Genomic DNA, 26932 nt, shown 5'->3' with positions numbered 1-26932 from the left:
GAATGTATCATATCAAAACTTTTATTATTGGTCTTCAGGATACTGAAAAATGAAGCTTCTAAGTTAAGTATGCCATCATAGGCGCCTTTCCCCTATTTTGTAGAATTAGGTTGAATAGTGTCATGTTGAAAATGCTTACTTCAAATTTTCTTTTCTGTTTTGCTATGTTAGTGGACTGTGTTTAATGGTTCTTCATGAAATACTTTCACTATTCCTTTGCGTTTCACAAAAAATTTCGTTTCAAAGCCGTTCCATTTTTTTAGATTTCTAGCTACTAGCTTTGCTTCAGCCAAAATATCATTCCACGACGAGCGAATACTACCTAGATCATCCATTAGTTATTGAATGAGGATATTTTTTTTTTAATGGTGATTGACTCCAACTGGAGAATTGATTGACCTCGTCAATATTATGCAGCGTTGATTACTAAAAGGTCAGGAAAACTACAAATTTATACGATTTAAAATATTTTCCTAACAATTTTGCTTGATTCAACAGTGTCCGCAGTTAGTTCAAGTTGATCAAGGGCTCATTCCAGAGCAGCAACGATTTCTTGTGATTTTGGTGTGATGATGGTTTCTTTTCAACAATTTTCTGTATTAAAATGCACGTGGGACACTAAAAACACTATTAAAGTTAATAATGATAAATTTAAAGCTAAATAATGACAAAAAAAGTAAGATCTTATCAGGTACCTATTTTTGTCATACTTTAGCGTTTAGCGCTTCTTGGCCATCTGCCGCTCGGAACAAACTGTTATTTAACAATCAAGAAGCAGATAAATTTTAAGTCTTTAAATGTTCAAATAAACACAAATCAAGCATATTGTATACCAAAAGTTGAATATTTTATATTTTTTAACACTTTTGCATTCCTTAATTTGAATTTTTTCTATTTGAAAATTTTTCTTTCCTTAATTAAAATCCAGAATTATTTAAAATTGTAAGCAATTAAAAAAAATGCATAATTAAGCGTAATAAAAATGGTTCACTGGAATTTGGTTTATTTTTACACAGGGTTTTATGGAAAGTTTAAAACACGTTTTCAGTAAAATAATGGTTGGTACTTTTTTTTAAAGTAAAATAATAAATCATTTAACAGATAAATTTCTATATGATGAAATATATCCATTGATATTCCATTGATTGATATGTCCGTTGAGATTTCATTATATTACGCTATATATGTCAAAAATTAGTTTCAACTTTGTCTATTGTTAAGAAACAAGCCAATTTGACAAGCAATATCACAAAAATATGAAACTGTATTACTGTTTTGTATTCCGCTTTTATTATAACTTCAAATAATTAGCCATTCATAGTTTGCTTGAGTTTGCTTTCATTTTTAATAGACAATCGTAAACAATTTTATTATTTTATTTAATCGTAAACAATTTTTAGCCCTTAATATGTACTCTAAAAAAAGTATGGTATATACACTCATTTTATATACACATATGGTATAACACATATAAACGTTTTGTAAATTTTTTTACTATAACTTGCAACTGTTTTAGGTTATATATTTTTGTTGTTTTCACCCCTGACAAAAAATTCATAAATATATTGATATTGTTTACTATACAACACCGATAATTTATTATTATAAAATAATATAAAATTTAAAAAAACGTAAATTTTATACTCTAATATAAATAATTTCAAAACATAAAATTTTTTAAGTATTTTTTAACCTATTAATATATACAAACATAATATAAAAAATATACTTTTTAATAGCTAGGAATTTGTTTAGTAAATTGAGAATAAAGACTAGTATTAACGGAAATAAAAATAAGTTTGTTTTTATAACTCCATGATATAAATGTGTATAAAAAAATGCTGTTTCAAAAATCAGCTATTATACATTTTAAGCAATAGAAAAATGAGTTGTAGTTGTTATAAAAACAAACAATTTTCATTTTAAAAACAAACAGATTTTCTTTGCGCAAGTTCTTTTATAATAACGTCGTTGTGTGTTAAATGAAATAAATCCAATGATTATTCTGTTTAAACTCATTGATATAATTTATTAATTATTCTTTTGCTTGGGATATCTATTGTGTTACTATATTATAAATGAACTTTAAATAAATAAGCCATTATTGTGATATTGCTTTTCACAAACGTCTGTAACGCCACTTCCTGAATATTTTTAACAAACTTTTTGATTCGGTTGATTTGTTACTAAGTTAAAGATTAAATTACGAATTTTTCCAAATCCTTCTAAAATATATTCTAAATTGTTTCCAGTCGTTGATTCTGAAATGACAATCGTTTGATTCTGCAATTTGCTATTTGGAGCATTATTATCTTTTAAAGATTGAGTTTTACTAGGTTTTTTCTTACCAATCTTTCCGATTATGCTTTGCATTGACTATATTAGGCGCTCGGGGTTTGGTATAGCTAGATTGTTTACAATTACTTGATTAGAATGAAGCTCCTCCTGATTTGGTCTATAAGTTCCTTCCATGCCACTTTTATTCTTAAAATAGCGTATCAAAAAAAAAATAACTATAACAGCAATAATAACAACACATCCTAAACCAACACCAACTCCAATACCAACCTTTGAGACCATTTTTTAATGTTGATAAGATATAAAGCGCATGTGTCATAAAGTATCTAAAGTAAGCATGCGCATTAATGAACTCAAATTATTGGTGGGATCGAACGACGTTATTGTTTAATTTCTTTTGAAGTATTTTATTAATTTTTTATGTTTGCATTTGTATGGCAAGTTGCGTCATTGTTGTCATAACAACTGATCTATCGAAACTAGAGAAAACGGTAAAAATTAATTGCAAGCATTGAAAAAATTAATTTTCAGTAAAGAAAAGTTTCGTTTCTTTTTTTATTAACAATAAAAGTATGAAAAGGTATTTTGATTAATAAAAATTTTTAAGAAATTTTAACTTTTGCCAACAAATATCATTATGAAAATAAAAAAAATCTATAAATTATTTACGGTTTTTCAAATATTTGTTAAACATAAATATAAGTAGATGCTTTTAAAACGATTAACATATTAATTGTTTAACATCAAACTACACTTTTTTAAAACTACTTTTGTCAATTAGGCGTCGACTTTTACGTTTGTTTATTGTAGTCTGGCAACAGCTTTTAGTTTTTACAATAGTAATAAAAAAATTGTTTATTACTTGTTAGTTCACTTACTTTAAAAAAGAGAAAAACTTTTTTTGTTTTTAGTTTCATGGCGTTTAAATTTTATTTCTACCATTTTAGTTTAGTTCGTTGAAAAATGCGTGAATATATAGATAATAGAATACGTAAAAGCGATTAAAAAATAGGAAAATATTAATCAAAATAAAAAACAAAAAAAATACTAAATAAATTAAAAAACCATTAAATTTCTAACAAATTTAAAAAAATTAAAAAGCAATTTAAAAAAATAATAACCTTATATGAGAAATCTATTATAGATGGATAAAATAAATAATAAAAACAAAAACATTTAAGAACATTAAAGAAAACTGTTTTACAGTTCAACTATAAAGTTTTCATTTATTGTGTTTATAGTTTTAACTATAAAATAATTTTTCTTTAATGTTTTTTTTTTTGTTCTAATTTTTGTTTTTAATGTTATTCAACTGTTTAATAACAATAGTAAAATGATTAATAGGCGTTTTCAAACGATTTATAATTCGTATCTTTTTTTTTAAACTCGGTATCGATATTTATAATGTTTTTTTTTTAGATACGGTTGTTTTGCTAAGCACGGTCGTATAATTTTAAGTCTTTGTGTTGTTGTTTTTGAAACATTTTTTAAGTTTAAGCATAAGGAAGGTGGGGATGGGAAGGGGATTTGGTTTATACATCATATTTCTATGACTAAAATAAAATTGACCTCAAATGCAATCAGATGATGATCATGAGCATTAATTATTACGTGGTTAGATGTATCAATTTAAAACTGACTATAAAATTTAGAATATATACCATATCGGACAAAGCTAAGTTGGACGAGAGTAAATAAATTGTTTTTGAGCTAAAATTTCTTTTGATCATCTTGTAAATAAAGTTACAGTTCAATTGTAATTTTATTTTACAATTGATTTTAATTTGCAAGATGATCATAAGAAATTTTTGCTCAAAACAATTTATTTACTTTTGCCCAATTTCGTTCTGGCCGATATAGGGGAAGGTTGCGTAAGATGAGCAGATTCCTAAGATGGTATAACCTCTTTTACTTGTGGACTAATGATTTTTTCGCGAACTTCGACAGTGTTATTTATTTTAATTTCTTGGATGTATAGTTATTATTCTTTGATTGTTTTACTGTTAAAAAAAATTTACCATCCCCTTTATAATTTTATTATTCAATATTTTGTAATTACGTCAAAACGAAACAAGATCATCAAAAATTTATTACATCCTCAATATTTTATGCTTATCTACTGCTAATTCCATGGGTTACATGAGATAATACATAAGCTGTTGTCATACTTTTTAAATTATGATAGTTTGGTGAAGTTGCTTAAGGTGATCGTTTTTAGACGCTCAAGATGAGATGCAGCTTTTTATTAAAAAAAGCGCGTTTGTTTATAGTACTTCTCCGCAGAGCTTTATTTTGGTATTTCAAGAGCGAAAGGTTTTTCAAAAAATAGTATCATTAACTTTTTTAGAGATAGGAAATATTTATTATTGTTTTTTTTTTGATGGTTGAGATAATTTCTTTTTACTTAAAGATAGTCCTTGAAGATACAATTTTATTAAATTTTTTTTGCGATTGTTTTTTTGTAAATTTGAGTTTTTTGAGTTCCATTAAAAAAAGCTCATCTTAATAAACTGGTTTCCTAAAATGAGATTATTGGGTGTGTTGAAAATAACGCAACTTTTGGAATAAAGATTCTTTTTTAATGAACTTTCATTTATATTCTTTAAGAGGAAAGAAAGAAATTGCTTTGACTCACTTTAACTTATTTTTATATAAAATATAACACTTGGGTGTAACACTGAAGCCAGCCAAAGGATCCAAAATCGAGAAAAAACGGAGTCGAGAAAAAATCGGAGTTTCGATAAAACTTTGTTATAAATTAAAAAATTACCTTATTGATAATTAAACAATGTTCTTATATTTGTTTTTTTTAATTTTATATATTTCGATTTATAATTGGTAATAAATTTTTAAAAAATTTATATTTTTATATTTCTTAGTACTTAAATATTTTTCTTATCACACTCTTTTAACGAACAAGTTATATCTAATAAATGGCTTTCTAACCGGCATCAGTTAGGAAGAAGGCGTGAACTTTCAGGTAAATGCCCACTCGTGGTGCTCTGTAATAAAGACTTCTTGGGGTGCCTATAGTAAAAACTGAAAAAAAAAATAAAAAAAGGATTTATAGATCTTTCAAAATAATATTTTAAAAAGATGAAAACATCTATCATTTCATCAGAAAGCGAACTACGAAACTTTGTGACAAATCTGGAAGACGAGGAGAAAACTCTTTCTACTTTAGAAGAAGTTGCTTGAATTCTGTGGATGGCTTGTTCAAATTTCAGAACTGCTTCTGATTTCACCAGTTACTTCGTATTCTTTTAACTGATCGGTGAAGGTCTTGACTTTTTTTGGCTTTTTAGCTGTTGGTTGGTTTTGATATAAAACTTCTTGAATTTTGACAAAAAAAGATGTCGAATGCGATGGTTCTTCTTGTTTGCTTTTAGCGCAATCATCTGATTTTGTTTGGAGACTATTTTCTTTTGTTGCAAATAGTTGATCAAATAATTTTGCAGCATAAACTTGAATATCTTTTTTAGAAGCATAAAAAAAAATGTGTGGTTTTTATTTTTTATAAATTCGGGACTGTGCAAATAACGACTCAATGATACCAGCATAATGTTTTTACAATTTTCGTATCTGAAGATTAACGTCTCTGCAAAATCAGAACTGATGTTAGTTTCTACAACCTTCAACTTCCTTACTAACGTTTCCATAATGATGTCACACTCCAAAATTGTTGTATTTGGTTTTTCCAAGCGAACTATAGCGTCAGCAATGGCTTCCAATAAGTCAATTTCATCTAACATGTTTAAGCAATTTAGTTCTTAAAGTGTTTTTTTTACAGCTTCTAAGCAGTCCAAAAATCTTTTGATCATCTGAAAAACACTGTTCCATCTAGTGCGGTTGTCGAGCAACAGTCGTTTGTCATGCGAAGATCCATAAATATTGTGTATTATTCTTTTAAGAACTTTATATCGAAACGATGAATATTTTAATATTAGTATTCGAAGTTTCTGTAGATTTTTTTCGATATTTTCTTCATATTCAATCTCATTATCCGAATATTCAATAAGAAACTCTCCTTCAGTCTCTCCATCAGTTTCTGTTTCTGTTTCAATATCCGATTCAGTTTCTTTGTTCACAATTTCGCGACAATCTTTTTTAGCGTATATCAAATCACAAACACTCAAATGAATTGAATGATTCTGGCAGATTTGACGTGGAACTTAAATATGGTACCCAATTTCACCATCCAGCTACAGCCATCCGTAGTTTTACCTGCAGCATCTTCATCATCTATACGGAATTCTTTTAATTTTTGCATTATCAAAATGTTTCTCCAGAACAAGGAGTTGGCAATCTTACCATTCCTAAACAATATGTTCGGTCGTGATGAACATTTAAATTGAACCTGTCATTTCGAAAAGGGCACAAGTCCATTTACTAAAACTTTTCAAAATCAACAAAAATATGATTTTTAATTAAATAATGTCTAGGCTGCTAAAGAAATTAAACATAGAAGTAGATAAATAAAGAACGTATATAACTTATGTACTTAAAACATAAATCATACAGAAATTTTTAATTCAAACTTATAAACTAACTGCTAAAAGTTTTGGACTTATGTCCTTTTCGAAATGACAGGTTCAATTGTAGTATATTCTACCTCTATTGCTACACCATTCGTCACCTGTTGTTCCAAATTTTTCTCCTTTTGCTTTCAATGTAGCCAATTCAGCGATCATTAAACATTTGGCTTCAGCATGAAACATCTTAATTTTTTCTGAAATTGTGAACGCTGACTTGAGCAAACTATGCCCATAATTTTCAAAAAGCATTCTAAGTGTTTCAGATTGAGTTATGGACCTAATCGAGTATCCATCAAGAGCTGTCAACTTGGCAAGAAGATAGGTTAACGACAACTTAGTCAAAACTGGTCTGGAACTGGATGGTTTTAAATCTATTTTCTCGCAACTTTTGACCTGACCAATATGGCCGTTTCCTGGACAAGCGATTCTTTTATGGCATTTTTTTCAATCTACGTATTTCTTATCATTTACCACAACTTCATCAAAGTATTTCCACGCTTCCGGAACCATTTTTCTCTATAAAAGAAAAATTATCAATTTGACTGTGACAGATATTTCCCAGTAGGCACGGAACATAAAAAAGACGTCTTTTGAACGTCTTTTAAACGTATCGAACGTCTTTTGTACGTTTTCGACGTCTTTTGAACGTTCAAAAGACGTCTTTTTTTGGTTTGGTGCCCATTGGGTTGTTTTTAATTTTATTTTAATTGTGATAAGTTATCACATTTTAAATTATTAAGTTATTTATTCTAATAGGTAAGTATAATGAAACATTAATTATTATTATTTGTTATCAGTGATAACATTTTATTACACAATTTCGCCACAATGCACAGTGGGCCGAATAATAGACTTATGATGGACAAAGTTATTTTGATCATACGATATACGACATTATTGTAAAAAAAAATGTATTATATGTTTAAAACTTACCTCGTTATTTTAAGACCAGTTTTTGTATATATTATAAATAATGATCTTGAGTTAAAAAAGTTTTTTGTTAAGGTAAACTATTAAATAGTTAAAATACATTAACTAATATCACACATGCATAATATTTTTAAAGTTACTGTTTACAATATCTTTGCTTAAAAATTAAAAAATTCTTGCTTTTTTGACAAAAAAAGATATTTTATTATGCATTTCATTTTATTATACCACACATCAGTTACTGATTTTTGTGGATTTAAAAACTTCTATTATCAAAAAGATATTATTATACTAAAAAGAGTCTTGGAAATAGTACGATAGAAAAGTACGAGAATGTTTTATTATATGGTTTTGAATAGAATAAGCTTTTTTTTTGAGGTTTTTTCCACCACCACCACCTGACCCACCGTGCATTACTAATTGCTTTGTGATGTAAATTAGTGTTGATATTGAAAAAAGAGAACACTTATATTTTGAAAATAACATGAACTATTGTAAAAGCTGCGTAGAAATAATATAAGAATTTAATTATTTTACGAGTAAAAATTGATATTTTCTAAAAACCTCGTCGAAGTTCCGTCGAGGTTTCTCGATTTCTCTCGAACTCCAAAACTCCGAAAAACTGAGAAAAATCTGACGAGACGGAGTTCCGTTTGGATCCATTGGAGAGGGGGGGGGGGACGAAGTTTAAGGGGTTTTTTGTTCCAAGCCTCCAACCATTGCAATTTTTTGCAAAGCCTCATTATTTGACATAAGTATAAACATACAAATGTTGGGAGTTTGTTCCATGTCTGGAAGTTATTCCAATCACCAAAAAATCCTGGATCCGTCACTATTTAAGATAAAAAAGCGCCCCGATATTTTTAAAAAACCTGACAATAATTAATCTACCAGACCCCGACACTCCATAATGCTACATTCTGTTAGCATTTTTTGTATTATGTGTCTCAACTCAATAAGCATAAAAAACAGCATATTATAAAAACATTCTTTACACCTTGCAAGTGTCAAAGCTAAAAGTTTCATTATAATTTTGTATAACATCAAAAAATTTTGTTTCTGGCAAACTTTGGCTGTGCATCTTCTATGAAGCTCAACTTATCTTTCAATTTCAAGATCCTGCTCTGGATGATCCACTGGTACGAAGTTAAAGCTACAATTGTTGGCTTATATTTTTTCTAATCTACAATTGTTGGCTATATTTTTTCTAATCAACTTTCTGTACAACAATGTTTGTCTCTGCTGTCTGTGTATAGAGTTGTTATTGCCGCTAGTGCTGTTGCCACTATTGGATTTTTATTTTTCTGCTTCACGTTCTTCACTTTTCAAGTTCCATACCTGTCAGCTTAAGGTCATCTTCAAATACCATCTTCTCGAAAAAGGCCTTCGCAAAATTACTGGTATTGTCTGTGACTGTTGTGACAATTTTGCCAAATTCAAGGTCATGAAAGTCGTGTACATCAGATATTATTTCAACTATTCTTTTATAGGTATATGAGCCGGTAAACCAAATTATTATATAGCAAAAGACGTATATAAAAAAGATGTTACGGAGCTTTGTCTTTTGCTTCGAGAGGTTAGATTGGTTTCGAATAATTTTTTCAAGTTTTAATAATTCAATTTGAAAGTTATTACAAAGATCAATTGTGAATTGATCTTTTGTAATAACAAATGAACTTTGTATTTTATTTGTATTTTGTATCTGTTAAACTTGAGACCTTTGAAGGTAATTTTGTATGGTAGTAAAAAGTTAAACTAAAACATTTATTAAAAGGTGTTTATAAACTGTGAATTGAAAGTCTTTGTTAGAACCTCCGGCTCGGATTACAATATCATCTCTGTTACAAATCCAACAAACCGCCATTGTATCTCAAAAATAATTTAATCTACTTACGTAACAAAATATGTCTCTCTAATATTTTTTGCTTAACGACTCTGAACTTAAACAACATAGACTTGAAAATAATTTCAATATGACTTTAAGTCAAAAACCACGGTTCTTAATTTAAACCATGTTTTTAAATTTTACTCAAAGCTAACACCCCCCCCCCCCACCTTCCCTCCGCCCTCTCATGTAATAGATTTTCGTGCTTGATTTGATATTCCCTCTTTAGTATGTTTAGACCAAGAGCGTTATCCCAGTGAAAAATAAAACCGCGTCCCACATGGGTTCCGCGTGGGTTCCGTGTGGGATTTATGGGATTTATGTGGGACGGATTTTCCCATGTGGTATCCGTATGGAAATTTGTCACCTTAAACCCATGTGGGTAATCCCACATGGGTTACATGTGGGAACCATATGGTATTTACACACATGGGAAATCCCACGTGGGTTTCCTGTGGGATTTGCATGGGAATTAATTTAAAAGCTGGAAACTAAAAAAAAACTAAAAAAAAATTTTTTAAATCGACATTGCATTGCGTTACGTTTATTTTGTGAGAAATTATTTTATATTAATAAAGAGAATGGCAAGCAAGTATGTAAGTACCGCGAATAATTTTTATCTTTCCTTATAGAAATAAGATTAAGATTTGTGCAAATAGACGTATTATTAGAATAATATTATAGTTATTTGAATATAGATCTTGAGTAAATTATTTGCAAACAATTAACTGATGCAAGTTGAAATGTTGTCAAAAACCAATCTTGCATGCATGGGACACTGCAGTGTCCCACAAAGAAATGCAGGTTTGAAAGTCAAAGAATTCCTAATTTTCTCTATTAAAAAAGAAAAAAATAGGATGGGTTTCTGTAACTTTTTTTATGCTCCAAAACTTTTAACTTTAGATATAATAAGGTCCTTAAGACTTAAGAGACTTACGAACTACATTGAGAAACAAAAACAGGATGTTTACAGAAACTTTTCAATTTTTAATCTGGAGTACCACAGTGTTATTGATAATAAAGCTTCTGGATCCAGTTTTCAAAGTAATATGATCTAAGTAATGTTTAAATAAAATAATATGCTTTAAAATGCATATAGTTATACATATAACTCCTGATAGTTAATTATATGTATAACTATTTATACATATAATTTGTTATAAAAACTTATTTTTTAAGGTTATGCTTGAATAAATTAGTACCAATTAATTCAAATTCAAGATTTAGTTAAAGTTCAAGTTAATGTTTTTATTTATTCATTGTTTTTGTTAATTTTATATTTATTTGTTCAAATTTATCAGTTAGTACTATATTTTACTACAGTAAGAATGTTTATCATTGTTGAACGTGATTTTATGTTGTTATTGATGTTAAATTTATTACGTTTCAATAACTCAGATTAAATCTTAACTGAATTATTGAAAGCTTTGTAGGGGTTTGTTGTATATCAAATGGTGTTGTAAATAAAGTAAAAGTAATATATATATATATATATATATATATATATATATATATATATATATATATATATATATATATATATATATATATATACATATATATATATATATATATATATATATATATATATATATATATATATATATATATATATATATATATATAAATATAACATTAAAACAATAAAATTGATACAAAATTTCACTTTAAAACGAATACCATTAACATTGTGATGATAATAGCATTAGGAAACTAGTATTTATGTATTATTTATATACTATAAATAAATAGTTTTTTAATTCATTTTATAAAATGGAGACTGACAACTGATAATTAATGGAAATAAATACAAATTATAAAAATCATGTATTATTACTAAATACTATGTTAATGCTAGTCTACAAAGTTAAAATCAATTTAGAGCATTGTTATTAGTTCTTTTGCGATTCGCACTTCCACTTCTGTCTCTCAAATTTGTAAAATAGGTGGTCAAAGCTTGCTCAATAGGTAGGTTCTCAGCATAACAATGCTTTTTTCTTACACTTTCTAAAGAGAAATATGGCAAATTGATTACTTATTTTACTTAAATTGTAGGGTCATCTATGCATAATGATGTCAGATGGTGACCCGGTTTGTTGAACAACTTCACCCTTTATCAAACTCAGTCAATTTTTTGCCATTTCCCATTGAAAATGATGTCAGCTTTTGTTATCGTATTATGATGGTATATCTGAATTTTTAATATAATATAAAAAATGCATATACCATCAATTTTTTTCTGGTTCAGTTATACATTTATTCTCAACAGTACTAAAAGTAAAAAAAAAAATGCGTAAATTGTTCTTTCAGATAAGCAAGCTAATTTCTGAATTTAAATTGTTTTTCCTATGATCCTCTACAGTTTTAAGCAACAAAAGCAAGAAGTTTTTAGACCACATTGTTGGTGTAAATACCTCTAAAACCTGCTCATAGCTAGCATAAATTGTTTTACTTTTTTTTAAAATAAAATATTTTACTTTTTTTTTTAATTCAATTTTTTAATTGACATTATTTTGGTCTCAACATCTCCTCCCCATTGTCAATTATTGTTAAACTCACACTGCCCCTCTATCTACTGGCATAATTTATGGATGATCCAATAGCCTAAATACTATATATATATATATATATATATATATATATATATATATATATATATATATATATATATATATATATATATATATATATATATATATATATATATATTATTTTTACTTTATTTACAACACCATTTGAGATACAACAAACCCTTACAAAGCTTACAATAATTCAGTTAAAATTCAATCTGAGTTATTGAAACGTAATAAATTTAACATCAATAGAAAAGTAAAGCTGTCATCATTTAAAATGTAAAGGGTGTTGTCAAAATATGTTGATAGTAAAATTAAGTTACTAATAAAATCACGTTCAACAATGATAAATATTCTTACTGTAGTAAGAATTAGTACTAGTTAAAAAATTTGAACAAATAAATATAAAATAGTGAAAAAACAATGAACAAATAACTTGAACTTGAACTAAATCTTGAATTTGAATTAATTGGTTCTAATTTGTTCAAGCATAACCTTAAAAAATAAGTTTATATAATAAATTTTATGTATAACTAGTTATACATATAGTTAACTATCAGGAGTTATATGTATAACTGCATGCATTTTAAAGCATTTTATTTAATTTATATATTACTTTAGATCATATTACTTTGAATACTGGACCCAAAGACTTTATTCCCAATTACACTGTGGTACTCCAGATTAAAAATTTAAAAGTTTCAGTAAATATCCTGTTTTTGTTCCTCAATGTACTTCGTTAGTCCCTTAAGTTTTATGAACCTTATTATATATAAAGTTAAAAGTTTTGGAGCCTAAAAAAAGTTACAGAAACCTCCTTATCTCCTCCCTATTTTTTTTTTTTTTTTTTAATAAAGAAAATTTGACTTTCAAACCTGCATTTCTTTGTGGGACACTGCAGTGTCCCATGCATGCATGCTTGGTTTTTGACAACATTAGAACTTGCATCAGTCAATTGTTTGCAGATAATATACTCAAGAACTATATTCAAATATCATATGAACATGTTAGAGAATGTTCATATGATATTTGAACATCACAAATTTAATAATATTGTTGTGATATGTTATATAAATAATTCCATAATAGATTATGATATGAAAATAAGATAGGATATGAAGGCAATGATCAAAGAATAAATTTACTTATAGAAATTTAGATGTTTGTTTATTAGTTTCAGAATATTATATTATGTGTGACCGCGGCCTTCTATAATAACAGGCCTTGACATCGCGCAACAAAGTTGTTAAACTGAAGGCCAATTCCTAATACTGTGTTAACATTTTCATCTTTTAACATTAGATGAAAGTTTGTGTTCGCGCTTTTTTAATAAATCTTTAAAATGTGATTGGTTTATAAATTAGATAGCCCAACATCAAGACAATAACGTTGTTATTGTCTTGATGTTGATGTAAGGTTCAAGGCGTTAACTTTGTAAGTAATAATATTGTCAAACTAACGATAAGTTTTTTTAATAATTAAAATGCCTTAAAAATGCCTTTAAAATGCTGTGTATCTCTTTGCAAGTCGAACTATCTCAACTACAACAAAAATATCAATTTATACAACTACAATATCAATTACAACTACAACAAAAATATCAATACTCAACTACGACAAAAATATTAATTTATAAATTCCCGAAGAATCTAGAGGAGAGAAAAAGATGTAGTGAAGCTATCCCAAGAACTGGTTTTATTGTTACAGACTATACAGCATTATGTCAACTGCATTGGCCAAATGAAGCACCTTTTGAAAGCAAATATGGGAAGCAACGACCTTTAAACCCACCATCTGTTTTTAAAATATTCCGCCTAGTTGTTTAGCCACACCAGCAAGTAAAGTTAGAAAAAATGTAACTTCAAACGGTTTTCGAAACATTTTACCAGATGAGTTAAATGATTTTCTAAAAGAGGATGAAATTATATTTGACGATATTCAATCTTTGTTAAGTGATAATAACGATGTTATTGTTTTCCAGCTTAATAAAAAAAGTTTACACATACAATCAAAAATGTACAAACTTGGTGTTTCATTATTTATTTTAGTAATTTTCAATGATTATTCATTTGTAGCTAACCATAATGGCACAATTTGTAATATTTCATATTTAGCTGTAAACAAATTAAATTTAATAAAAACAAAATCAGCTTTATTTGAAGCAGTTAGATTTTTTAAAAAAAAGAAAGTTCGCTTCAATCAAATATTCTATTCGAACACCTTAATGCTATGAGAAAAGTTAATGTTGGTGAAGTTTTATATACTTCAGATATTATATGTAGAGCATATGAGTATTTTGCTATGCGACGAAGGTTATATGATTGTATGTGTATTGACTACAAGTTGCCAAGTATAATGACTTTAACCCTGTTGAGATATATTGATAAAACTTTTTTTTTTGCTTGAATCAACTTTTATTGGTGTTTTTTATTGTTGGTGATTTTTATTGTTACCATTTTTAGCAAAAAAAATTAAAAATACAGTTATCTTTCTAATATATAGATATATACTTTGTTATGGTTCTGCTTGTTATTGATACTATTTAATATTACATAAATATTCTTAATGAAATTTGAAATACGAAAAATATGATTATCTTTTAACAATTTTTTGGTTTTCTTTTTATATTTCCGTTTTTACTAGAGATTATTATTAGAAAACATAGGCTGCCATTACACCCTACCTAATATAAAAATATATCAATATAAGTAAAAGTGAAAGTTTAATCGGCCTTCAGTTTTTACGGCATTTTGCGCGATGTCAAGGCCTGTTATTATAGAAGTCTACATCATTGAAAAAGTAGGTTTTTACATTTTTGTTTTCGTTTTTTTGTTTAACTACTTTTCCTTATTGATCACTTTTTTTCAGGATTCTCCTCATGGGTTCAAGATCATTACGCATAATATGTGTTCAATTACGCATAAACGGTAGTCATTGTAAGTAATAATTAGGAAATAATTATTTGTGAAATATTGTAGTCATTAATGACTTCAAACTGGCTAATAATTAAAATTGCTCGACTAATATTTTTCCTTATTAAAATTGCTCTCTCTCTCTCTCTCTCTCTCTCTCTCTCTCTCTCTCTCTCTCTCTCTCTCTCTCTCTCTATATATATATATATATATATATATATATATATATTTTTATATATATATATATATATATATATATATATATATATATATATATATATATTTATATTTATATTTATATTTATATATATTTGTATTTATATTTTTTTTTTTTTTAGAAAATGTTTGAAGAAAGTTAGAAGATACTAAAAACCGATATATATAAGCCGAAGCGATTTAATTAATTCAATTGACAAAAAACGGCGTGTAAATCGCAAAAGAAAAAATAATATTTTTAATATTCGTTTTGGATGTATTGATTAATAGCATTTATTTTTAAATAAATTCATTTTGCAACACGTTTTTTAATTTTATAAAATTTCGTCATAATAGTTTAAGGTAAATCCCACATAGGTTATAGGTGGAAAACATCACATGTAAAAGATCAAAAATGCTACACGTTTTGAATACCGAATGGGATAAAGTAGCAAATACCAGATTAAGTTAAGCCTCTCTGAAAGCTTCGATGATTAATTTTAAATTACTATTTAAGTAATTTTTAAATTAAAAGAATTTTTAAAATTATCATAGAAGCATTCGGACTTTCATTTGTCTAGTATTGACTACTTTTATACCATTTGGATTAAAATATGTGGCATTTAAGATCTATAACATGTCGTATTTTCCACCTATATCCCATGTAGGATTTACCACATAAAACCCATGTGGGATTTACCATATGAAACCCACATGGGACAAAATAATAATCCCCATATGGGTTACATGTGGTAAAAACCCACGCGTATCCCATATGGGATTTACCATATGGAATCCATGTGGGATTTACCATATGAAACCCACATGGGACAAAATAATAATCCCCACATGGGTTACATGTGGAAAAAATCCACGCGTATCCCATGTGCGCTTTTTCACTGGGATACTACGATGTTCCATTTGTTAAGGTGGCTTACCCATTTTTAAAAAACCCAATAATAAAAATCTGAAAAATTCAAAGTGTTTGTATTGAGAGTGTGGCGATCATGGTAGAGAGAAAAAAAGAGAGTAGTAATTCCATATTGGGAAGGGTAGCAGTTCAACCAGGGTAGGGAAGGGTAGCAGTTCAACCGGTAAAGGTAGCGTAACTAATTTTTTTTTTTTTTTTGTCATTTTGTGGTTTTTGGTGATAACTAAAATTATTAACAGTTTTCAATGCAAACGTATTAACATTGACCAGAAATTTTGAAATTAAAACAAATAATGATCTAAACTTTCATGTCTTTTGAGCGTCTAAATATATATTTGTTGATATCTGAACTCTAATTATAAATTGTAATTAAATTTAAGTTTTTGCAATAGTTTTTTGTTTAATTTTATTTTTCAATTAGGGAAGTAGGTTGATTTTTTTTGTTTTTTGTTTTTACTGTTACTATTAGTAATAAACTTTTATAAGTAATCAAGTTAATATCACTAAACATTAAATGCCTTATAACTTATTTATACTAAACAATTTGTCAGAATACTGATGAATAAAAACAAAATAATTTGATATAGAAAAATTATTTTTAAAAAGTAAGCCTGCAAAAACCAAGAATTTATTAGAATATATGACATAGATCTGTTACTGTTAAGTTTTCTTTTTTTTTTTTTTCCTGTTTAACATAGTATAAATATTAATTTTTACAATGCACGTATACATATAGATAAAATAAAGGAAAATACAAAAACAAAAATTGAACTTACAACAAAATATAGTTAAAACAGATAGAGGCTAAAAGAAGATAAGGATAACATTACGTTATCACAAACTTTTCATAGAACCCTTTTGAACCAGTTTAAAAACTGGGGTATAATGAGGTACTTAAGGAAAAGTCGTCAAAAAGTTGGCAAAAATAATTAAAAGAAAAACAATTTTTCAAATGACAAAATACAATACAAACTATCTGACAAAATGAAAAAGACAATAGCATTGAATAAAAAATTTAACATTTAAAAATCTTTAAAAAAAAACATTTTGCCCCTTGCTAGGGAAAAAATGGAGTATACAGTGTAACAATAACATATGTTGTAAACTTAATTCATTGTTTAGACATAGTTCACAAGTAAAACTTGGCCTTTTCTTCTAAACTCGCACACAAGTAATGTACCCAGTTGTAGTAACCTTCAAGAAACCCAACTTTCAGCACTAGTCGAAAACTTTTCTTGACAGTAGAGACAAGAAGTGTCTTCATCTAAATTTTTCATCATTTTCCTCTTTTTAGGTGCATTGTTTTTTCCATCCACTTCAAAATTTTTATTTTTGATGCATAATCATTTTTGTTTGTCATTTTGAGCCTTTTTCCTTTTTTTGATGGATTTTACTCATTTTTACTTAGGGTGTCATTTAGCGAGGCACTATATGGAGAGGAGATCAGGATTATAGTTTTTCCTCTCTGCCTTTATAGCCTCCTATGCAGTGACTGCTTTCGCATTGGAATGATAAATCTTAAAAATATATTTTGAAATGACGTGACATTGCTCGTAGAAATGGGTAAAATACTGGAATCTGAAACATTCAGATTGCTGTTAAAAGCAGATATTCAGGTTGTAGGTACCATTGGATTACTGGTACTCACAGATGGATGACTGACAGAAACACATTGGTCACTAGTAACATTCAAATCTTACTAATGACCAATGTGCTTCTGTCAGCCATTAAGTTACTGATTTATTCCATTCTGTCAGCCATCATAATACTGATATTAATTTCATTGAAACGAAGTTTGTTTCAATGAAATTAATATCAGTAGTTTCTGCTACCAGAAAATCTGAATTGGAAAAAAAATTTCTATTAACTAGCCATATATCTGCTTTTTGAAAGCTGCTTATGGCATTTGTTATAGTGGAAGCTTCCAGGTAGACTGAGCCAAAAATTGCAGTTGTTTAAAATTGAGTAACCGCGCGCCCAGGATTCTTTCTCAACCATTTCCTGATATTGTGGTAATAGTAAGTGCTAAATGGCTTTAAAAAAGCTAAATCTAGGAGATGCATTTGATGTGTGCATTTAGAAGGCAAACAAAGAAGAACTAGACCATTCTCTCTCTCTCTCTCTCTCTCTCTCTCTCTCTCTCTCTCTCTCTCTCTCTCTCTCTCTCTCAATGTTAATTAATTCATTTTTTTTTGTATGACATTATTTTATGATCAAAAGATTTTATTCAATGAACTTCGAGATTTATGTCTATCTAAAAGAAGGAGAACTAGAGAGAGTTTTTTAGTCCCTGAGTATTAAATAAATTTTCTTAACCAAACAATAAACAATTCTTTCTGTATCCACCCACTTAAGCAAAATTTAGCCCAGGCAGTAAAGAAAAAAAAAGAGTCCACAGCCACTAGTAAGTGATCGGGGTTGATATATGACCGGGGCCGGGGCTGGGTTTGATAAAATATAGCCGGGGTCGGGTTTGTGACCGGGGCTGCATAAACGTTTATACATCTTAAAGAATTTTTTTAATTCAAAATTCATGTCATATTTTGTATATATATGCACATATAAATATCATTATGATCAACATCATCATTATAATCATTATTATCATCATCATGATGATAATGATGACGATCATTATCATTATCATCATCATCATAAAGCTTTAGCCTTTTATGCTGTTTCTCTAATACAAACAATCTGGAGCATTTCTTTTTCTTAACTAAAGCTCATACAATATAAAAGCACTCTCTTAAAGTTTTCTTACTGCTACCACTACCATTTTCTACTAAAGCTGCTACCTTTCTACATGCTGATACCTAAATTACTTTAATCTTTTCTAACAAATGTTGTTCGATGCAAGATTTTTTTAAATATTTCTAAGATTATACCTCCTTTTCTTATCTTGCAAGAGTTAACCACACATCCATCTGATCATCTTCTCGTCCGGTAAATACTATATCATATAAATACTAAAGTTTATATAACTATGAAAGGATATTGTACAGGCCCATAGCAACCACGGGAAAGGGGCATTTGCCCCCCAATAAATTTTCAAAAAAATAGTTTTGAAGAAATAAATTAAAAAAATGACTAAAAAAAAAAAGTCCTTAAAACTACTTAGGTGGAGTACTGCCCCCCCCCCTCCCCAATATAATTATTGTTCCTACGGCCCTGTTGTATGCCAGCATTTAAACTAATAGCAAACATATATGTTCATATCCATAATATGTATGCATAAAGTGCATCTTGGCAGCTTTTATTCCTTCAGGAATAAAAGTTTGGAAAGCTTTTATTACTTCTTTTCAATTTTAAGTCATTCTACTCCACATTTTTTACCATCTTGAGCAGTTGCTTATTAAACAATATTCATTTTTTAAAATTTTTTGAAGAAGCCAATGTAAAAAAGTCTGATGTTAAGCTCTTTTATTCTTAGGTTACTAAATCTTGTATCTTATCTCAGATGTTAGGTTCTAGAGACTTTTGGTTATTCTTCGACAGTGTGAAATTTTACTAATTTGACTCTTGAATATAATGGCCATACTCTTCGTGACAGTTCAACAGATTCAACAGAACCCTTTGTTAAACATTTAAATTACTCTGGCTTCCAATGTTAAAGTTAATTCTCAATTAAACATTTCTACAGTTTGTGCTCCAGAATAGATTTCCATCATAGTCTTAAAAAAGTGTTCTCTAGAACTCTCTTCAATTTTTGCTAAACTTTAAAAAATTGATTAAGGTTATCAAACTATTTCTTTCTAACTGCAGTAGTAAAGTTACTCTTGAAGGCCTACTCGCTTTTTTATTTCACAAGGTTTTATCTTTGCTTCTGCATTGTTTCTTTTCTACAATAACAATCTTCATAAAATCTAAAGTGACTCTATTTGCTGACAACTCAACTTTACACTCTTGTCTTGACAAAAAGTCTTCACTTTTTAGTTTCTTAGAACAAGCAGCCGATTTTAAATCTGATCTCTCTTCTGTAACAGTCTATGGCTTGCAGTGGCTTATGGATTTAAATTCTGGACTTTAAATCCACAATTTTTGTTAGACAACAAAACTCATATGTTTACTGCAAAAAAAAATTGCGATATCGTTGGCATTCTTATCTTGACAAATAACAATCCTCTTACCCCCAGACAAAATCCAAAAGCACAATGTAATTAGACCTGCTTTATCTGCCAAGCTTGAGCCACTCTCCCATTGTTGTAAGGTTGCATTGCTTTCTTTTTTCTACAAATACAATCATGATTAATATTCAAACGAGCAATCATCTCTATAAAGATAAACCAAAACTCATTCTTGTTTGACTTTTTATTCAACAAATTGCATCCTTTTACTGTATCTGTCCCTTCATGCTTTAAAAACTTTTATTAACCCAGTTTTTTTCTTTGAACATCAAAAAAAAACTTTATAACTCTTAGCCATCTTCATGTTTTCTTTTTTTATACAACTCAAAACTTTTCAAGTCTTCAGTTATAAGTTTCCTCGTATTTTAAATTATTCTCTATTTTAAAGTACCTCATAACTTAATAATGGTTGCTTGCTGTCTTTTTGGAAGTAAATTAGAGTTTAAAAATATATAAATGTATACCAGTATTTAATAAATAGTAAATGTAACCATAAAAATATAATATATTAGGTATTATACATTTTTTTCTAGCCCCGGCTATCAACCCCTGCTAAATCTTATAATTTTACCGGGGCCGGGTTTGCAAAAAGTCTTGTATTTAGCCGGGGCCGGAGCCTGGGGCCCAAGTCACTTACTAACAGCCACTCAATTAAAACCCATGGCACAAGGGGCTGATATAGCCTCCGGTTTACAAGATGACAAGTGTTTGGAATGTCTATCCATGAAACTTTTATGCCAGTCATAACAGGCAACGCCAAGTTCATTATTAAAAATATCTTTCTTATTGTTTTTAACAGCTAACTTTCTGAGCTCAAATGAGCTGAGTTCAAATAGCATCTTTTCCATCAGCTGAATGTGCATAACAAGTTCTTTTTCTTTCTTTGGGGTGAGTACTGTTATAAAAGCATCTAGAGCCAAAATGCAAAAGTACTAATTTAATTTCTTTAAACTTAGTAAAAAACATTTATAATATATTTTACACATTTAATAATTTTGTGTTGGGCTATAATACATATAAGTTGTCAAAGAGTAATAATATCGATGATTATTTAAATACATTGTATCTATACTGTAAATAAATAATTAACCATTTGAAATTTTCACAAGCATTTTAACTATCGGGATTTTTAAAAAAATTTTACTTTTCTTTCAAATGTAGTTTGTGGTACACTAAATACTTTCATCACTTATCACGGAAAGAATTGCTTTTTGCATGGCACTTTCACTCAATGTCTGTCAATTTTTTTATTATGTATGTATTTCGACATAAAGAATTTTTTTACAAAATTAGACTTTTACAAAATGTATATAAACGAGTGATTACTCCTATTTAAAAGTTTCAGAAGAAGTCTAGTTTATTGTCAATTATCAAAAGTTTATTTTTTATTTTATTTTTAAATTGATCAAGGGAAGGAATTTTTTCAAACTCATTATCCATAACGTGTTCCATAATTTAGATCCTTTGATTGCAATCGAGAACTTAATAGCAGAATAATATGCTTTTGGTTGAGTATAATTGTTATTTGAAAATCTTGTTGGGTATAAATGATTTATTTTTTCAAAAAATGAGTTAAATAAAATGGGTGCCATTTTATTTAACTTTTTATTTAACTTTTATATCTAGTTTGACCATAAGCATAAAAATATGATATAAATTAAATTGAAATACGTTGAGTATTTGAATTTATTAAAAAGAAATTTAGTGTGCAAGAAGCGATTCACATTTCCAATAATTCTTACAGCGTGTTTTTGTTTAATTAAAAGCTTTTTATTTTTAGATACATTAGCGCTGCACCAAGCAACGTTGCTGCAACGTTAGCGTAATTTATATAGCTATGAATAAAAGAAAAATAAATAAATTTCAAACAAGTTTAGTTTAACAGCTGTTTGGCTTTATATAAGAGGCCTATATTTTTTGAGATTTTATTATGTATTATACGTGCTCTTTCCACGTTACATTTTCATCTAAAACTACACCTAGAAACAACAAAGAACGCTCTCTTTTGACATAAGTGTTATTAATAAAATGCCTAGAAAGTTTTAAGGGAACGTTGTCTTTATCTTGAAGACAATGGAAAAAAGAATATTTTGTTTTTATGGACAATTTATTCGATATAAACCATTCACTTAGTTTTGCAAGCTTTTTGTTCATTGTTGCAAATAAAATATTAATACCTTTATTAGAATAAAATACATTTGTATCGTCGGCAAATAAAATTGAGTTTAAGATATTGGAAAATTTACTCAAGTCATTTATATAAATGAGAAATAAAAGCGGTCCTAGAATTGATCCTTGGGGGACTCCGCAGTTAATTGTCATTAAATCTGGTTTTTCGCCATCATATAAAATGCGTTGATTTCTATTCTTCAAATAACTCTTTAACCAATCTAAGTTAGAATTTATGATACCATAAATTTAAGTTTATATAGAAGAATATTATGATCTACGGTATCAAACGCTTTGCTTAGATCAATAAAGATACCTAAATTTAATTTTTGTTCATCAAAAGCTTTAAATATTTCTTGTACAAGATTAATTATTGCATGATCGGTCGAACAGTGGCGTAGCTAGGGTTTCTTGCGCCCAGAGCAATGCTGAAAATTGGCGCCCCCTTGAAGCAGACATAAACTAAAAAAAACTTAATGTTTCCAAGTATATGACAGTTTTAATAAAAAAAATGCAAATGCTAATCATAATGCAAACTCAATTTAACTCATGTTTCCAATTACGTATCCATTATGGTTCATGCAGATGGCAGATGGCTGATGGTCAATCAGATCCAATAATCAACAACTATTTATAAATTATAATTTGATCTTTCTAGCTTTAACTGCAGCAAATTTATCTATTATGTCGTCAAAGTCTGTTGATTCTAGAGTTTCTCTTTCGACACTAAAGATTGCCAAATTAACAAGACGTTGTTGCCCCATTGAAGCTCATAGATATGAAAGAATAAGTTTCAACTTGCTGAAGGAACGTTTGCAACTGACTATTGACACTGAAATTGTGAGCAAGATTTGTAATGCAATGCGTAAGTTTGGAAAAACGTCATTTCCGTATGACAAAATAAATGCAAGTAAATCCAGCGGAATTGCTGGTATTGGACTCCCACGAGATTTAAACTGCATCTGACAGTCTGCGATTTTAGCGAATAATTCTGCTACACTGATATCTGTACTGTAAAAGTTTCCCAGATCCAAACAGTGTTGCTGCAAACTTTCTTGGTTTTCATCACCATCCCTCTTTAGTAATACTCTCACATCGAGCAGGAATCCAAATTTTTCATTGAGATCATTTAATCGTCTAAAGCGAGTTGTTAGTTCTTGTTGGAAAAGGTCCAATGTCATTTTCAAAACTCTGCTAACTTCATCTTCAGCAGAGAGGCCACTATCTCCAGCCCTTTCACCTGGCATTATTCGCCGTTGCCTGACTCTCCTCTCAGCTTCAATTCCCCATTCCATACATCTGCCCTTGTTATACTCAATTGCATTTTGGCACAAATGATCACGAAATTCTTTGAGATAATTTTCCAACATTTTCATATCAGATGCTGCATCTTTAAAGTTCATCATAGGATCTTGTAGTCGTTTGACTGTTAGTCACTGTTGGCTCTGGATCTGAGTTGTGAATTCAAGTGGTATTGTTATATATTTTAGTGAATTAATAACGACATTACTGCTGACATCATCTAAACCTGAACTTTTGTTAGGTTTTGACATGGATATTGAATTTAACAATTCTTCCTTCGTAAGTTCATGATTAGGCATAATAGCATTATTTGATGTCAAGTATGATTTAAAGCTTATTTTAGATGGTTTAATTTTAGCGGCTAAACTTTTACTAACATTAACAAAAAAGTTATTAAGCGTTTCTGCTATCATAGATTTATCAACAACTAATTTATTATTGAATTTGAGATTATTTGGCAGAGCATTTCTGTCAAAATTTTTCTTGCCAATTATTTCCTTAATAATGCGCCATGTGTTTTGTGAACCATTATTTTTTATTATTTAATCTGAATAGTAATTAGTTTTTGAACGTCTCAAAATTAACTCAAATAAACGATTATAATTTTTATAGTTAGTTTCATTTTCTAGTGTTCATTTTTATAATCGCTGTTTTATTTTTGAAGATTTAACAATTCCCTTTGTTATCTAAAGGCTTAAAAGGCTTTTTTCTTTTAATAATTTTGTAATTTTGGGAAATGCTTTATTATAATATTTAAGAAATTTAGCTAAGAAGATATCATAAGCTTCATCAGCATTTAAATGTGATAGAGTTTTGTCCCATTTTTCAAATGATATAATATCATGAAAAAATTTAATGGAGATGTCGTTTATTAGTCGTTTTGTTACTTTCCTTTTGTGAGAATAAGACTTATTGCATTTATTTGAAATAATAAAAATCGGAAAGTGATCCGAAATATCCGTTTAAAATATTCCTGTTTTTATTTTGATGTAAGAAATTCATTGGTAAAAATTTGATCTATAAGGCCGTGTGAATAAAAAAAAGCAATTAGTTTTACTTAGTAATTGGTCAGCTTTACATGAATAAAAATTTTAAAAATTTTGGTTAAGTTTTTTACTCACGTAAAGCTGAGCAATAGCTGAGTACATTGCTTAAATTTACGTAAATAAAAGTTTGTGCAAAACTGCTTAAGTTATTCACGTAAAACCAACCAATTAATGAGTAAAAGCAATTGCTTTTTTTTTTTCACCCGGCCTATTGATGTTACACTAGTCTTAGTTACACGCGTTATTGATTAATGGTATGTAGCCAGATTGAAAAAAGACATGAAAGAAATTATTAATGTGCTTATTAACGTCATAGTCAAAAATGTTGAGGTTAATGTCTCCGATAAAATACACACTTTTATAAGTTATAATATAATGGGCTAATATGTTTAATTACTTCATCGTTATTATAAAAATTAATATCAGGATCCGAACTTTGATTTAAAAGTGTTGCAGTATGAATTTCAAACGTTTTAAACTCAAAATCGGATCTGTCAGTTTTGTCAGCCATTTTAAATAAGTTTAATTTTAATGACAAATAAAATAAAATAATTCAAATATTTGATTTTTTATAATCCTTTACCATTAATTTATCATATATAACAGTAAGGTACTTACCGTTGTTCCTTTGTAACTTTCTTTCTTCGAATAAATTTTTTCGTATTAACGATGTTTTGACAGAGAAGTCCTCGTTTATAAATATTCCCGAACCTTTATGTTTGTTTGCATTTTTCAGAATTTTTATTTTATCTTTATAATCGAGTAAATAACTTGGAAATTACTCGTATTTGAATCTAGGAGATGATTTTCTTCCGATTGATGTTTTTGATTTTTAAATTGTTTCTTTCTAATCCGGATTTATTTCAATATTTTGTCAAGAGATTGAAAATACTTTACGATAAATTTACTCCAGCTTTATTCAAGATTCTAAAGAGGATCTTTTTAAATTTGTTAAAGTGTTTATACTTTCAATATTTATGTGGGTGACTGTGGCTTTACAAGATTTTATTAGTTATGCTCTCAAAGTATTTTTCTGCGGTGCTCTGTGACATGACTTTAGGTCATCTTAGAACACTTAAACAACCAGAGGAAATAAAATTTCAAAATTTTCTGTATTGCAACATTTTTTGTCAAATATCTTTTTATTCTGAATTTAAACGTTATTAAAAAAAATATTTATTACCTAGCAGTATAATTGGTTTAAAAATAATTGAGTCATGATCTCGAAAAACTTAAAAAAAGAAAAAATCCATGACTATATTAAACACGCAATAATAAGAGAGCTCCACGGAAAAACCCTTTAATATAATTTTCTAGAACGTTCTACTACTCCTTGGGGTAAGCATAGATTTTATTGTAACAGCAAGATACCGTTGATGGAAACCCTATTCAAACACAGAACAAACACAGATATACGCAATCTGATTCGTAGATTTCTAATGAGAGGCATGCGCGCGTTTCTTAAATATTGAACTAAAAAGTTAAAACCTAAGTTTATATCAAATAATGATGTTTGTTTTGATTATAAAGATTCAACAATCCCGAATAATGAATGAATGATTCAAACAATCCCAAATAATGAATACCCTTAATTCTCTTCCTTTTATATACATTTGCTTTAAACTTAAGGTTCAGTGAAAACGAAAATGTTAAATATAAGTTTTTTTAAATTGTATATGTCGACCAGTTAGTGAGCATGCGTTGGGTCAACGTATGTGTCAATACGTCAACGTTGATCCAATATATATAACTCAGTGTTGATTCATTGTACATGGATTAACGTTGATCCTATTTATAAAACGTTGGGTTTTATAAATAGGATCAACGTTATTATTATTATTAACTCAAAATTATATAATTTAAGTGAAATCTACAGTGAATCTTTAAACTATATAACTTAAATAAAATTATGATTAATGTCTATATGACAAAATTTTCAAACAATACGCCCACAAAATTATGTTACGTTGAATTAATGTAAAAGATTATATTTCGTCAACTTAAAATATAACGTGCCAACATTGGTTTT

General features: G+C 28.3%; 2 long non-coding RNA genes across 3 annotated transcripts; one reads left to right on the top strand and one right to left on the bottom strand.

The window, feature by feature from the left end:
- Window positions 1-1543: 1543 nt before the first annotated feature.
- On the bottom strand, window positions 1544-26027 carry LOC124811139 (uncharacterized). Of its 2 annotated transcripts, none has more exons than XR_010640699.1 (2): window positions 25522-26027; window positions 1544-2777 (listed from the first exon to the last, which is right to left on the bottom strand). It is a non-coding gene; the product is annotated as an uncharacterized LOC124811139 (long non-coding RNA). The 2 variants fall into 2 exon arrangements; XR_010640698.1 differs by lacking the exon at window positions 1544-2777 and adding an exon at window positions 5351-7349.
- On the top strand, window positions 12390-15651 carry LOC136084627 (uncharacterized). The gene is made up of 2 exons (XR_010640697.1): window positions 12390-15157; window positions 15472-15651. It is a non-coding gene; the product is annotated as an uncharacterized LOC136084627 (long non-coding RNA).
- Window positions 26028-26932: the final 905 nt, after the last annotated feature.

This window comes from Hydra vulgaris, chromosome 09, assembly GCF_038396675.1.
Source record: "Hydra vulgaris chromosome 09, alternate assembly HydraT2T_AEP".
Lineage (NCBI taxonomy): Eukaryota > Metazoa > Cnidaria > Hydrozoa > Anthoathecata > Hydridae > Hydra > Hydra vulgaris.
The sequence above is the reverse complement of the archived record's forward strand: the minus strand, read 5'-3'. Positions and strand labels throughout refer to the sequence as shown.